The sequence below is a fragment of the Manis javanica genome, chromosome 14 (assembly GCF_040802235.1).
Source record: "Manis javanica isolate MJ-LG chromosome 14, MJ_LKY, whole genome shotgun sequence".
NCBI lineage: Eukaryota > Metazoa > Chordata > Mammalia > Pholidota > Manidae > Manis > Manis javanica.
The window spans coordinates 86,432,663-86,448,004 of NC_133169.1; positions in this window are offsets into that span (position 1 = coordinate 86,432,663).

Sequence of the window (15,342 nt, forward strand, 5' to 3'; positions counted from 1 at the left end):
TGAAGACTGTGATACCAGGAGGGAGGAGGGGAAAATGAAGTTATTTCCTGTAACAACAGCTTTCAGTGAAGGGCTTGACAGCAGCAGAAAGCCTACAGGGACTGAGGTTTTGGCTGTCCACAGGAAGGGGCCACGCCTGTGACTTCTCAGAGAAAACCCAGTGGTTCCAGCCAAAAGGGCTTTCAGGTGGACAATAATAACAGTAGTAGTAATAAAAGTGCTCACCATGCTCCAGACTTTATGCCAAGTGTATATATTACTTCTCTTAATCCACTCAGCCACCCTGCCAGGTAGGTACAATACTATCCCTGTTGGTAACCAGGGTACCCATCCAGTATCCGGATGGGTAATCAGAGGCTCAGTGAGGTGAATTTACTTGCCCAAGGTCTCATGAGGGCCTGGGACTTGAAGTCAGGGGGATTGCCCCAAAGCCCAGCTTACTCTCTGCGTTCATTTCACAGGAAGAGGTAGAAGGTGCCAGGACCAGGTGTGGTGCTTAGGGTTTCCCTCGGGGTGGGGAATGTCTCTGGCTGCTCCTTGGCAAACTGATAAGCTGATTCAGTCTCAGGCTGGGCTGGGCCTGGAGAGTGGGATTGGGGTGTCGCAGTTCATTCCTGCCCAGGTCAGAGTCCTTGCGTGCACCCTTCCCCACCTCACAGAGAGACAGGGACCAGGGGCTTAGGCAGAGGATGGTGAGGGCCTCCAGAAAAAAACGAAGCAAGATAATCCATTGTGAGATTTGCTTTGGCCTGCTGGGGGGCCCTGCTTATTTTTCTGACTTTACCCAGGTGCAGCTTTTCTTCCTCCAGCCCTAATCAAGTGATATGCAACCTGGACAATTTAACAAGCAAGCCCAAAATAACATAGTAAAAGCAAGAAGGATTCCATCTTGAAGATAAGATTGCATTTTAAAACTCAACTAGTTAAAAAGTAAGTTTCTTAACATACTCTTTAACAAACAGACAATAACTCAGCCCACCTTGGGAGCAAAGCAGGCAGTCTTGAGTGATATGCCCCCAGACCAGGAAGCCGCTATCCTGGGAGGAAATCAGAGCAGTAAATTTCTTGTAAATAACCCGGAAGACTAATAAGAAACTTAATGTCTCTTCAAAGATAAACATTTTGGGACCACTTAGCAGGTGTGCATCCCTAGCTCTTTGTCTCTCAACCACCTATAAAACCCGTAAACGAGGCACCACCCCGGGGCTCTCTTGTCCCCTCCTGGCATGAGCCAGGAGCTCTGTCCTCTCACTTTATCTCTAAATAAAAGCCTCTCCCTACCTTGAGTGTTTGCGAAGTTCATTCTTTGACTCCCGCACACAAGAAACCCCGGCATCAACAAGACACACCATGCTCCTCAATGCTGCTGGCCTCCCGGCAGTAAGGAGGCTTCCTGAAAACGCTTGCATGTGTGAAAATCATTTCCTACAAATAGAGGGAATTCCCCACACTTTCTCTCCCCTTCAATTGGCTCACGAAGGGCCTCCCTGAGGTGGGCAAGGCCTCAGCTCCTTCAGAACCAAAGGAAGTTAAGGATGCCCAAGAGAAGGCCTGAGCAGAGTTCCTGGAGTGGGGTCTCCACACCTGCCCCCAGGTCCGCTGAGCCGAGCAGCCCAGGGCCTCCGGGATCCTCCTGGCTGCCCAGCACCAACTCCCCCAGGGGGGCACCACTGCTGCCAGCTCTGCACTCCTCGCTGGCCGTCATTTCCCCCAACCCTGTTTGTCTCTTCCCTTCTCCTGGGGAAGCTCCTCTCTTTTAAGGCCAAGTTGGCACTATGCTTTAGATGCCTTCAAAAACACATAAAATCATGGACCTAGTAATCCACTTACAGAATCTTCCAGTAAGAAATAGTAGACAAGGGCACAAAGATACCCGGTTTTCAGATGTTTGTAGCCGTGTTGTTTATGCCAGAGAAAAACTAAAAATGATCTAAATGCCCTACAATTGGAGAGTAATAACTAAATCATGGTTCATCTTGCACTAGAATGTTGAGCAGTCACTAAAAATGATGATGTAATTTTGTATTTATTCACTCTTAAATGCTCATTATGTATTTCTTATTGAAGAAAAGGGGTGTGCAAAACAGTATAATTGCATTTTTAAGATAATTTTTTCTTTATTATATCATAATTTTGTTTAGTATGGTCAGTACACTATAAATCTGTAGCATATTCGTATATAGCCAGATAACAATAAATGTTTAATTGCATTTTAAGAAATAGACATTGCATGAAAAAAGGTCTGGAAGAATGTATGACAAAATGCTAAACAAGGATTACTTTGTACAGTGAGATTTTTAGTATATTTTCCCCTTTTTGCTCATTATGTTTTCTAGGTTTTCTTTTCCTGACATTGAACATACCTTGGTTCTTGAAAGCATAGAATATGATGTACAGAGAAAAAATCCCAAGCTTGCCTCAGCCTTGGGGCCTTGGGGACAAGACTGCTGGTAAATGTGTCGGGCCAGGCCCTGTGGTCATTGCACATACAGCTGGCATTGCACAATGGAACAAGTAAGTGATGAACTGCAGACGTGGGGAGGGCTTCGAAGAATGCATTCCTGTTGCTGCTCTGAGGGGAAGCTGGAATGAATACTCATGTCCAGATTTCCCTGAAGGAGTGCCATTTAAGTCAAGTTTGGAAGGAGCAGTGGGGGCTTTGGGGGTGGGAAGTGAAGTGTGCAGATGTAGAACCTTTGAAAAGAGCAGCACACATAAAGACCCTGGGGTGGGAGGGAGCTGGTCTGTGGAGCAACAGAGAGATGCCTGGTGTGGCCAGAGCATGTAAGCATGTTCCCTTCCTCCCTCCAGATGGAATTACTAGTTTCCAGAGGGAAGTATTAGTTTTCTAGGGCTGATAAAGCAAAGTACTGTAAACATGGTGGCTTAAAACAACAAGTTTATTCTCTCACCTTTCTGGAGGCTATAAGTCTGAAATCAAGGCTTTGGCAGGGCCATGCTTCCTGCAAAGCCTCTAGAGGAAGATCCTTCCTGACCTCTTCACCTTCTGGTAGACCCAGGATTCCTTGGTTTGCAGCAGCAGCACTTGAATCTCTGCCTCTAGCTCAAGGTTTTCTTGAACTTGTGTGTCTTTGTCTTCACATGACATTTCCTCTTCTTATAAGGACACTGGTCATATTGGATTAGGGTCTAAGGACTTCATTTTAACTCAGTTACATCTGCCAAGACGCTGTTTCCAAATAAGGTCATATTCACAGGTACTGGGGGTTTGGACTCCAACATATTTTTTAGGGGACACATTTCAACCCACAACAGGGTCAGTGGTGTAGGAAGGGGACTGGAGAGTGGGTCAGAGCCTTGTAGGCTGTGACCAGGGCATCAGGACCTAGGGAGCACATGTATAGGATTGTCCTCAACACTCGGACAGACCAGCTATACTGACGGGCAGGGAACTTCCAGACTGACCATCTGGCATCCAAGGAAGAAGCTAAGGGCCACAGAGGGAAGTTAGGCCCAAGTTCCAGGTTGCCCAGCTCAAAGGCTGTTGCTCTCAGGCCAATGTTGCTGAATGTCAACATCGCTGCACGACCTACTTGCCTGGGTCGGTGCGGGTGGCGCCTCCTCCTCACTTCGTGGTAGATGCTTCTTCCCTCCAGGCACCCCACACGTGCTGGTCTGGGCCAGCTCTCGTTTCTGTTTTGAGCCCAGTTACAGCTCCCAGGATTCCCCCTGAAACTCATCATCAGTGCTCTTGGGAGAGAAATAAACCTCTAAGCACTTATTTGGGGGGCACTGGGCCTGGACAGAGTGCGAGTGGGGAGCCATTCTTTTGCCCACACAACCCCTTTCATGTGCAAAGGTTCCTGAATCCTGCTCGGACTGGGACACCAGGGGGATTTTGACATTGGCCATGGTATGCCTGGGATCCATTCTGGCCTCTGCCTCTTCTTGCTGTGTGACTTGTGCCCAGTTATTTAACTTCCTTGAACCTCAGTTTCCTCATACCTACAATGGAAATCCTAATGCCTTGTATCTCGTAAGAGTGTCATGAGGATGACAAGAAACCTTACACTTGTAGGCCTGGCTTGCTGTAAATGCCTGATAGTTGCTACCTCAAGTCACCGGTACCACCACTGTCATCCCCTCTGACAATCACACTTTTGAAGTTGCCAGCCTCTGTCATCTTGGCTTTACCCATGGGCTCAAGTCACCTCTCCAGCAGACACAGAGATTCGGTGTCTCATCTGCGGGTGGCTCTGATCCTGGTCGCCTCCTCGCTATAATCCACTGCTCCATGGGGTCAACTAGCGTGTCTTGGTCTTTCCTGGCCAGGATGATATCCTAGTAAATGTGATAGAGAAAGAGGGTCCGGATGCCGCATGGCTGCGGGTGGGGAAGCACAGCTGGTGCTTTATCTTCAGGGAGTGAATAATGAACCCATATCCTCCTGGAAGGAAGTTTCTAGCAGGATGGAGAAATCTATAGTTGTTTTGATAACAACTATATTGAGATATAATTTGCATGTATAATTCACCTATTTGAAGTATACAAGTCGGTAGTTTTTAGTATATTCACAGAGTTGTGCCACCATCACCACAATCAATTTAGAACATTTTCATTGCCCCAAAAGAAACCCAGTAGCCATCACTCCCCGACCACCTTACCCCGCCATCCCACCCCAGTCACCCACTCATTTACTTTCTGCTCCACAGATGTGAGTATTCTGGACATTTCATATAAATGGAATCATATACTAGGTGACTGTGTCTGTCTTATGTTTTAAAGATTCATCCATATTGTTGCATGTATCGCACTTCATTCTTTTTATTGCTGAACAATATTCTGTTGTATAGACACACATTTATTTACCTATTCATTAACTGACAGTGTTTGAGTTGTTTTTTGTCTGCTATGAATAATGCTGTTATGAACATTCATGTACAAGTGCTTGTGTGGACATATATTCTCATTTCTCTTGGATTTATGCCTAGGAATGGGATTGCTGGGTCATATGGTATATATTTAACCTTTCAAAGAATTACCGGACTGTGTTCCAAAGTGGCTGCACTATGTTCCCACCAGCAGTGTATGATCATTCTAATTTCTCTACATCCTGACCAATACTTGTTTATTATCTGTCTTTTCAATTATAGTCATCCTAATGGGTGTGAAGTGGTATCTCATTGTGCGTTTAATTTGCATTTCCCTGATGGCTAATGATGTTAACCATCTTTTTATGTGCTTACTGCCATTGAATATCTTTTCTGAAAAACTTCTATTCATACCCTTTGCCCATTTTTAAATTGGGCTGTCTTTTTATTATTGTAATAATAATTTTATTATAATTACTATAAGAATTCTTTATATATTCTAGACACAGATTTCTTATCAGATATATGATTTGCAAAATTTTGCTCCTATTCTGTGGGTTGTCTTTTCACTTTCTTCACGGCGTCCTTTGAAGGACAAAGGTTACTAATTTCAGTGGAATCCCATTTATGTATCTTTTCTGTTGCTGCTTGTCCTTTCGGTGCGATATCTAAGCAGCCATTGCCTAATTAAGGTCACAAAGATTCAGGTCTATGTTTTCTTCTAAGAGTTTAATAGTTTTGGCTCTTACATTTAGGTTTTTAGTCCATTTTGAGTTTTTTTTGTATGTGGTGTGAGCTGGGGTTCACATTCATTCTCTTTCAGGTAGCTATGCAGTTGTCCCAGCACCACTTGTTGAAAAGACTATTTTTTTTTCTCCATTGAATTGTATTGGTGCTCTTGTCAAAAATCAACTGACTGTAAATGTGAGAATCTATCTATGGATTCTTAGTTCTTTTCCATGTATCTCTATGTCAGTCCACACCGTCTTGATTCCTGCACCTGTGAGTAAGTTCTGAAATCAGGAAGTATGAGTCCAACTTTGCTCTTCTATTTCAGGATTGTTTTGGCTATTCTGGGTCCCTTAAATTTCCATAAAATTTTTAAGATCAGCTTGTTGATTTCTGCAAGGAAGCCATCTGGGATTTTGATAGGGATTGCCCTGAATCTATATGTCAATTTGGACAGTATCACCATCTTAATATTAAGTCCATAAACATAAGCTACATTTCCACGTATTCAGATCTTCTTTAATTCCTTTCAGCAATGTTTTATAATGTCTAGAGTACAAGTTCTACACTGTTGTTAACTTTATTTATAAGTATTTTATGTCTTTTGGGAATTTTTTTACTGTGGTTAAATATATATAGCAAAATTTGTCATTTTAACCATTTTAAGTGTACGATGTAGTCACATTAATACATTCACAATGTATTAATACAGTCACTACATATTTCTACAATTTTTCATCATCCCAAATAGAAGCTACGTTACCCACTAAGAAATAACTCCCCATTTTCCTCTTCCCTCAGCTCCTGGTAACCTCTACTCCCCTTTTGGTCTTTGTAAATCTATCTATTCTAGATATTTTATGTAAGTGGAATTATACAATATTTGTCTTTTTGTGTCTGGCTTATTTTACTTAGCATAACATTTTCAAGGTTTATCCATGTAGAAGCAGGTATCAGAACTTCATTCCTTTTATGGCTGAATAATACTCCATTGTATGTGTGGACCACATTTTGTTTATCCTTTTTTCTGTTGATGGGCACTTGGGATGTTTCCACCTATTGACTCTTGTGAATAATGCCGCTATGACCATTCACATGCAAGTATCTGTTTGACTTACTGTTTTCAGTTCTTTGGGGCATATAACTAGAAGTGGGATTCTTGGATCATATAGTAATTCTACATTTAACTTTTTGAGGAACCAGAAAACTTTTCTATTTTATTCTTTTTAGTGCTATTATAAATGGAATTTTTTAAAAATTTCATTCACTGTGCAGTTTTGTGGCCTTTTTTTTTCTTTTTTAACTAAGGAACATATAAGTATATTTGTGGGTCAATAAAAATAAAATCACACTATTTTTGGTGTAGGCCCAGCATTCTGTGGTATAGAACTATGAATCACGATTTGACCAGTCACCTATTATAGGGCATTTTGGTTCTTTTAAATTTTTGTCTTCTATAAGCAACTTTGCAACAAACGTAAGAAGGTGCATCTTAATGCACTTACTCTTCTGATTATTAGGAAAGATGCTCGGAAGTGGGATTGCTGGGTCAAAGATAGAGTATGTTTTCAGGCTTCGGGTGGGTACTCCCAGAGGGCTCACTAGATGAGTGCTCTGGGCTTTAGAAGCCACTGTGAGAAAACAGGAATAACCCAAACTTTCAGTACCAGGGATCAGTTAAAATAATAACAGTGCATCCGTAGGTGGCCGAGTGAGTAGCCACAACAAAGGAAAATGTAGCACTAGATTTACTGACACTGAAAGACATCTAGAGTATATTTTTAAGTCGCAAGAGTCCATATTAAATAAACTCTGGTACTTCCATTCAATGAAATACTCAGCAGCTTTTTAAAAATTCAGGCAGTTCCCTACACGCTGGAATGGAAATATCTGAGAGGTAATAGGGTGAGGCGAAAGAGAAAGCTGCAGAACAGTGAGTGAAGCAGGGGTGGCTGCGCATGTGTATTTGTCATACGCAAGAAGCTGGCGAAAGAGGAGGAGGTCAGGAAGGGGAACTGAGTGGCTGAGAGCAAAGGTGGGAGGAAGATTCACTTTTAACTGTGTATCCTTTTGTGCTTTTGTACTTCTTAAATTTTATATTGCATGCATCCTTACCTTTTCAAACATGAAATAAATAGTAATAAACCGCAGTATGTATACTATGATACTATTTTTATTTTTTAAAGTAGATGTATATATTTGCATGAAAAAATTCTGGTTGTAAAAAGGACAAAATATTCGCAATAGTTATTTTGGAAGGGGAATTGGTGTATCTGGAGGTTTAAAAACATATCCACAAATCTTTGATTCTCCTCCCTTCAAAATGTGGAGCCTAATTCCCCTCCCAAGTATAGGACTAACTAGACCATAAAAGGCATTGTGGCTTCTTCCTTGGTCTCTTTCTTGGGTCTAGGCACAGTCAGCTGCCATGTCATAAGACACTCTAGATGCTATATAGAGGTCCAAGTAGTGAGCCACGGGGCCTCCTACCAATAAGCAGAAAACCTGAAAGTGACACCCCGACCCCAGTCAAGCCCCCAGATGATGGCAGCTCGTGCCTGCATCCTGATCGCTGTCTCATGAGAAATTCTGAGCCAGAACCACCCAGTTAAGCCACTCTAAAATTTCCTGAATCTGAGAAACTGTGAGATAATACATGTTTGTTGTTTGAAGCTACTAAATTTTGGATTAATTTGTTAAACAGCGATAAATACAATAATACAAGGTAATTTTTAATTTTCATTCTATTGACTGGATTTGTAAATCTTCCTTAATATGAACACACGTTGTTAGTGTAATCAAAACTGGGAAAAAAGAAAATGAGCAAGAGAACAATGGAAATACAGCTCAGCCTATAGTTCATTGACTCTAGGTGGGGACCCTCTGGCCTCTCGGCTGCTTGACTGGAGTTTCCTTGAGGGCTTGGGACAACCACAAGTGTACCGCAAGCCATCAGAGGCTGCTGCCTTCCTGGCCTGTGTTCATGGGAATGCAGTGTCTGCAGCAAGGGAGGAACCTCAAGGTTCCCCCAGAGCCCACATCAGACCAGATCTGGGCATTGGCCACTGGTGTCCAGAAGCTGTCGAGGGGCCTGACACTGGTGTCCAGAAGCTGTCCTTCCTTTTGGTCCCCTTTCCTGAGAGCTCCTCCCTCAGCTGTGCACTCCAGCAAGACTGGGCCTTGCCAGCATCTCATACCACGCTTCCATGGCCTGGATGGCTCCTCCTGTCCCCTGTGCCATCCCCCAAACATTCCACCCCTCCCCAATATGCTGCATTTCCCAATGACCAGACTAAGCTCAGGGCACCAGCAAAACTCTCCCAGTTTTTCTTAAAAACTTTGACGTTTGATCAGAATTAAAGTTGCTCAGCCTTTGCCTGACCACAGAGTGGTTTCCCCGGGAAGACGTCCCAGGCTCCACGCTGGGTGACACCTTGCCTCCTGCTTCATGTCAGCCCAAATCTCTCCTATTTGGCCTTGTACATGCTTCAGCGTTACTGCTGGTTTCAATGTTGGTTTCTTGAACAGACTATAAGCTGTGGGAGGACAGGTATCAACTTTGCTTGCTCTCTGCTGTGGTCCCGAGGCCTGACACAGTCAATGCTCTGTATATAGTCATGAATGATGAGCCACAAATAAACAAACTTAGGAGATATGAGCAATCTCTTCAAATGTCTGGTCTGATGTGGGCTCTGGGGGAACCTTGAGGTTCCTCCCTTGCTGCAGACACTGCATTCCCGTGAACACAGCCCAGGAAGGCAGCCTCTGATGGCTTGCGGTACACTTGTGGGTGTCCCAAGCCCTCAAGGAAACTCCAGTCAAGCAGCTGGGAGGCCAGAGGGTCCCCATCGAGGGATCGCACAGCTGAGTTATTCAGCCATAGGCAGAAAAGCCTTCCTCTTTGTAACCACAAAAGGCAGAACCAGGACAAGTCAAATCTGAGCCTCATATCTTGGTTCTAAATCAGGAAAAATCTTCTACTAACATAGGCTGCCTGTTTGGTAGCAAGCTGTGGTCACCAAAGGGGTTTACAAGAGGCCTGGTGTCTTCTCTGAGGGTGATGGCTGCTGAGGGAATTCCTGATTGGACAGAGGTTATGAGTTTCCAAAGTTCCAGGCAGGCTGGGCTGTTGAGGAATTCATGAGGGTGTCTTTTTGGTGTAAGAGGGATGAGAAGGTGGTTTTTTTTTTTTTTTCCCCACTTGAGGAACTTGCTTCTGATTCAGGCTGGCTGAGCAGAGCTGGTCAAGATCATCCATGCACCCTGCCCGACACCAGCCCTTCTTTTCCCAGACCTGTTGCTGAGAACAGCATGACAGAGGCTGTATGGCTGGCACTGGTGACACCTGGTGGCCAGTCCTAGGACTAGGACAGAGGCAGCCCCATCACCTACCTGTCCATCTGGTTCATGGCTGTATCCCTCGGGTTAGTACAGTGCTTGGCACAGAGGAGGCCTCACTTTTGAGGAATGAATGAATGAATACAGACTGTGAAGAGGAGGAGGAAGAAGAAATACTGTATCTCCCTGGGCCTGGAACCTAACCAGGGGGACCAGCCAGAGCTGTGGGAGGGGGCTGAAAGTTCACCCACTCGGGGACATAGCTCCACTCAGCAGAAGGGGCTGTGCTCTCTCTCCTGCCTCCTTCCTTTGTGCCTGTCCGGTGTCCTAGGGGCACCTGTGAGGTAGGAGAAGGAGCTACTTTGGGAAAAGGCCGAAGTTAATTAAAAGCTGCTCGTGTATCTGAGCTGAACTGTGGTCTAGAGCTGTGAATAGAGACCAGGCCCTGGGGTGGAGGCGCCTGAGTAAGGCTCCCTTCAGAGAGAGGACACTGGGGCCCAGAGAGGCCAGGAACCTGCTGAAGGCCCCAAGGCTGGATTGGAGCAGGGGCAGGACTCCCAGCTCCAGTTCCTTAAGTCACATCGCAGCATTTGACCACCTAAGACAGAAGCACAGAGGGAAGGAGCAGTTGGTGTAGAGCCTAAGGAGCCAGCACAAGGCCGGAGCCTGGCGGGCAAGGCCCACCCAGCACCGGTGTCACACCCCCAGCGTGTGCCTTCCCCTCCAGCTGAAGAGCTGCAGCACCACCTGCCCTGAAACGAATGCGTATCCACTCCCAACTCCCCCAGTCCTCCTGTCAAGCCATTCTGCTGTATGCCCACCCCTTCAGCTGTGTGGAAGGGGGCGGAACCTCCCTGAGCCTCACTTCCCTGATCTGCAAAGGGCTTGCTTGAGGTGTGGGAAAGGCTCCATGTCAAGTTCTTAGAACAGTGTTTGGCACATCGTAAGCATTCAGTAAGAATCACACCTGCTAATACCTTTGCTGCTGTAATTAAGACCCAGTTCAAGTTCTTCCCACACCCCCCAAGCAGGTGGAGGTATCCCTGAAGGCAGCAGTTAGGGCCCCCTGACTCGGTATCCAGAGAAGACCCAGAACACAGCGCTGATCTGCGTTGGCTCTAGGAGGCATCTGCCAGCTGGTTCCCCTAGTGCCATCCCTGCAGGCAGGGCAGCAGCTGGCTCCACTGTCTGAGCCTGGCTCTCTGGCTCCATTCCTTGAGGCTGTAGTCATTTGTCTGGAATGGGCTTGGGATTTCTCTGATGGGTCAAAAAATAGAGAGAGAGGAGGTGCTGCTGGAATATAAAGATGCCATTCCCGGCTGCCCTGGATGGCACAGGGGGTCTCAAAATCTCTGGCAGAGGAGCAGGGTTGAGTCCCTGAGACCACAGAAAAGAAAGCTGGTATCAGGCACAGGTTCTGCTGGGCACCCTTGGGAGGAGGTGTGCTCCTAAACCAGATCCCTGTGGGTGGTAGCCTGAGGGTAACTGGAAGGGCTACTACCCCATGGCTCCCTCTCCCCGCCTCCGGGGCTGGCTCCTTCTGGGTTGCCCTTCTCTCTCACCAGACCATACCAGGTCCTAAAGCGTATGCCCAGGTACCCCCTTGTTCAGTTATTCAGCAGGTGTTTATTCATCTCCTTCTCTGTGCCAGGCCCCATGCCATTGGAGCTTACATTCTAACTGGAGGGACAGATAAAGACTCAGACGGGCAGAACTCCACTTACTAAGTGCTGTTGAAGGAGTAAGCCCCAGGCTTGGGGAGAGCAGGTGAGAGGTGACCTTTAAACTCAGTCTGAAGGAAGGGGAGGAGGTATAGTGTCCAGGCAAGGGGTACCCGTGTACAGGCCAGGAGGGAAGAGAGCCCTGGTATTTTTGAGGAGCTGCAAGATGTGGGTCTCAACCACAGGAGCCTTGTTAAACATGGGTGCCACTACCGGGGAGTCTGATTTGGTGGGTCCGGAGTGGGGACCCAGAATATGGACATTTAACAAGTTCCACCAGTGGTTTTGATGCTGGTGGGACTGTGGCGCAACATGCGAGGGAGACATTGTGAAAGATGGGCTGGAGGTCTCGGGGGCCAGGCTGTGAACGGCTGGTGCGTCGGGGAGAGTTTGATCTTTATAGCAAAGGAATGGCGAGGCCACTGGCGAGCACTCCTCCCGCGACAGCAGAATCAAAGCCACCTCTTCCAGCTGAGGTGCAGGAAATGGGCTGAAGGGGACTGGAGTGCTGGCCTGGTGTGGATGCTGGCTGCAATTAAGAAAGAAGCAGTGGGGACAGAGAGGTGGCCAGACTTGGGAGAGGAGCAGGGACAGAGAATCCACAGGACCCAGTAATGGGCTGGCTTGAGGTAACGGAAGGGAGCCGGCCAGAGGGAGGACAGGGGCCAGGAGCCCAGAGCCCCCGGAGGAGGTCGGATGAGTGTGAGGAGGGGAGGAAGGGATGGAATGTGGAGGCCGAGGGGTCTGAGAGGAGCAGACCACCGTGACCGTCCGGGTCCCCAGACGGTCGAGGCCCAGACCACAGCTGGTCTCGTGCCCTTCCTCTGTCCCATTCCCGGCATGCCTCCCGGCTGTGGCCCCACAGGGCTCAGGTGTGCCAAGGCCCTGGCCTCCGCTCATGGTCCTGCTCCCAGCCGCCCTCCTCCGCCCTGCCTGAGCGCTCCCTTCACGCCACCCCTGAGAGCACTCCCCTCCCACCCACGTCGAGGCAGTTGTGCAGGCTGGGTGTCCACACCGTCTCCCATGCCTTTCCAGAACCCTTCCCTGACGCCTGCCCTCTCTCCCACCCGCTAGCATGAGGGTGAAAGAAATAGACTCCAGGACCAACACCCCAGCTGGGACCTTGAGGTAACAATCTTCCCATGCTCTGGTTTCTCTTAAAATTATGTGGAAATAGTGCTACTTCATAGGCTTGTTGGGAGGACTAAATGCAATCACCTTTTTCATTACGAAGCAAGTGGTCAGTAAAGTGGATAACACTTCTTGGGTTGCCGGGATGCATTCCCCGGCCCCGACTCTTCAATGGCTTCTGACTGCCCTTGGGATCCAGTCCAAACCCTTAGCTTGGCCTGCAAGGCCCGTTCAGTCTTGTCTTCCGTCACTTCCTATCTCTTCCTCACAGCCCTTGGTGGCTTTATTGCAGATTCCTCTGCATCTTAGCCTGAGTATCCTTCTCCCACTTTCTCTGCTGAAACTCCCCTCATCATGTGAGACTCATCTCAAAAGCCTTCTTGTCAAATAGCCCCCAACAGTCAAGTTTTAAGGTGCCCAGAACTGACATTATCAGAAACGAAATGGAAGAACTAAGGAAAAACATGTCATGGTCATAAATATGTCTGAGCCCTCTGTGCTTAGTTTTAGGGACAAAGTGGCGGGGGAGGTGATTGAGCTGGAATATTAGAAGAGAAGAGGATGAGGGAGGAGAAAAGAAAAAGAGTTTCTTTTACCCCTCTGACCCCACGAGGTGTCCAGGCCCTGAGGAGGCCGCCTCCTTGGGAACCAGGTCAGGTCTCCAGACAGCTCTGGTTTATAGATTCCTGGATGTAGGAGCTGCCCACCCACTGAAGCAGCTTTTCCAGTGGTGGGAATGGATGCCGCTGAGTCGCCTGGCCATTTGCATCTGATGTCCTGAACACCAGAGGCGAGCACAGAACCAGCCAGAGCTGAGGCCAGGCAAGCTGATGGAAGGTCTGAGCTGGCAGCCTTTTTGGGGAATCTGGACCTCAAGAGACCCCTGAAAATAATCCCATTTGCCCATGCCTATGCCCAGTGTCCTTCAGCTTCCCTGCCAGGTCATCTGAAGCTCCACTCAACTGGGCTGACTTCATGGAGGTGAAGGGCACACCCTGTAACACCTCTTTCCAACCTTCTAATCCATCCCCAGTACTTACCAATGTGAGTGCCAGACCCTGGGCTGGGCATGCTGACTAGATGGGACAGATAGAACAATGTCATTCTTGTTCTCTCGGGACTCACAGTCTAGTGAGGGAGATGAGTGAACCACGTGGGCAAATGTGACAAGTGCTGCAAGAGGACCGAGTGAACCAGGAGCAGGCAATGTGGTGCACGTTAGAGGCCTGGAGTGGCACCTGATGATGCTGTAAAAGTGCTCAGCGCCAAACATGACAGCGAGAGGGTGATCCAAAAGCATTTACCTGATGCTCTTCACCCAAGAGGCTATTGAAGATGCAAAAGTGTGGTGTCCAACAAATGTCATTCCTAGCCTCCCCCAACACATGTGAGCTACCCGCATTAAACATATGTAGTTGTCATTGACGTCTCCCGGAGCTAAGCCTCTCCCCCACCTCACAGACAGCCTGGGTTTATCACCTGAACAGCGGACAATGGCTGGTGGGGGGCAGGACAATGGGAGAAAGACTGGGGCAGGGGCTGCCACCTCTAGGAGAGTTAGCTCAGGCATCTGGGGTGCCAGGGAGCAGCACCAATGGGCTCACCTGGTCTAAGGGGCCCCTGGGAACTAGTCTTAGAGGTTCATTTGCATTAGAATAAGAAAGCATCAATTATCTATATCAAAGAAAGAGAAGGGGCTCCCAGCCCTCCTCGGCACTGCCAGGGTCAAGTCCCCAACTCTCCAAAGCATCAAAAACACCCAGCTGGGCAGATGCCAGAGTACCAAAAAGGGGACCACAGAAGTGCTTGGGTCTTTTTCCTTGCCTCTGTTTTTCTTTTAACCCATTCTTTTAGATCTGTTGGGGCCTCTTACTCTGGAGTTCCTTGGGCCACAGGGAGACAGGAATCCATCCAGGATTAAACAGAAAGCCAGTCAAAGGCCATCAAAGTTCATCCATCTCTACCCATTTTTCAAAATATGGGCTTTTCCCCCTTTGTTACAGGATAAATACATGCTCATTGTAAATAAGTGAGAAACCATAGATAAGTAATAAGAAATATTTTATTTAAGTTTTATCCTTTTCCTCAAAAAAATGAACACTTAAAATGCATTCTGAACATTTGTGCTTGTCACTAAAACCTTCTGCAGAACAACTTGTAGTGGCTGTAGACTGTTATGTTGAAGAGATGCGTATGTGTGTTCAATATCCTATCATTAGATATAGAGGTTGTTTCTGTTTACAAATAACATTGAGAGGACCATCCTTATAACAAAATCCTTCTAAGCTCTTAGTTATTTCTAGATATGTTTCTAGATGCGGACTTGCTGGGTCAAAGGGACCATGCTTTTGACTATATTGCCGAATACAGAGAGGTCTACTTAGTGTCAGATACTGAGAGTCAAGTCAGGAGATAAAGCTGTTGGGAGGTGGAGGGGGTGGGCGATCGGAGAAGAAGCCAGTCTGGATTTGCAGCTATTCCTAAGGAGCCCTGGGAGGTAAAACTAGAAAATAACCAGGGGACCAATTAGCCACCCTACACCAGCTTCCCTGCTTCCTGTCCCAATTCCCCATCACCCAGGGCCTACCAAA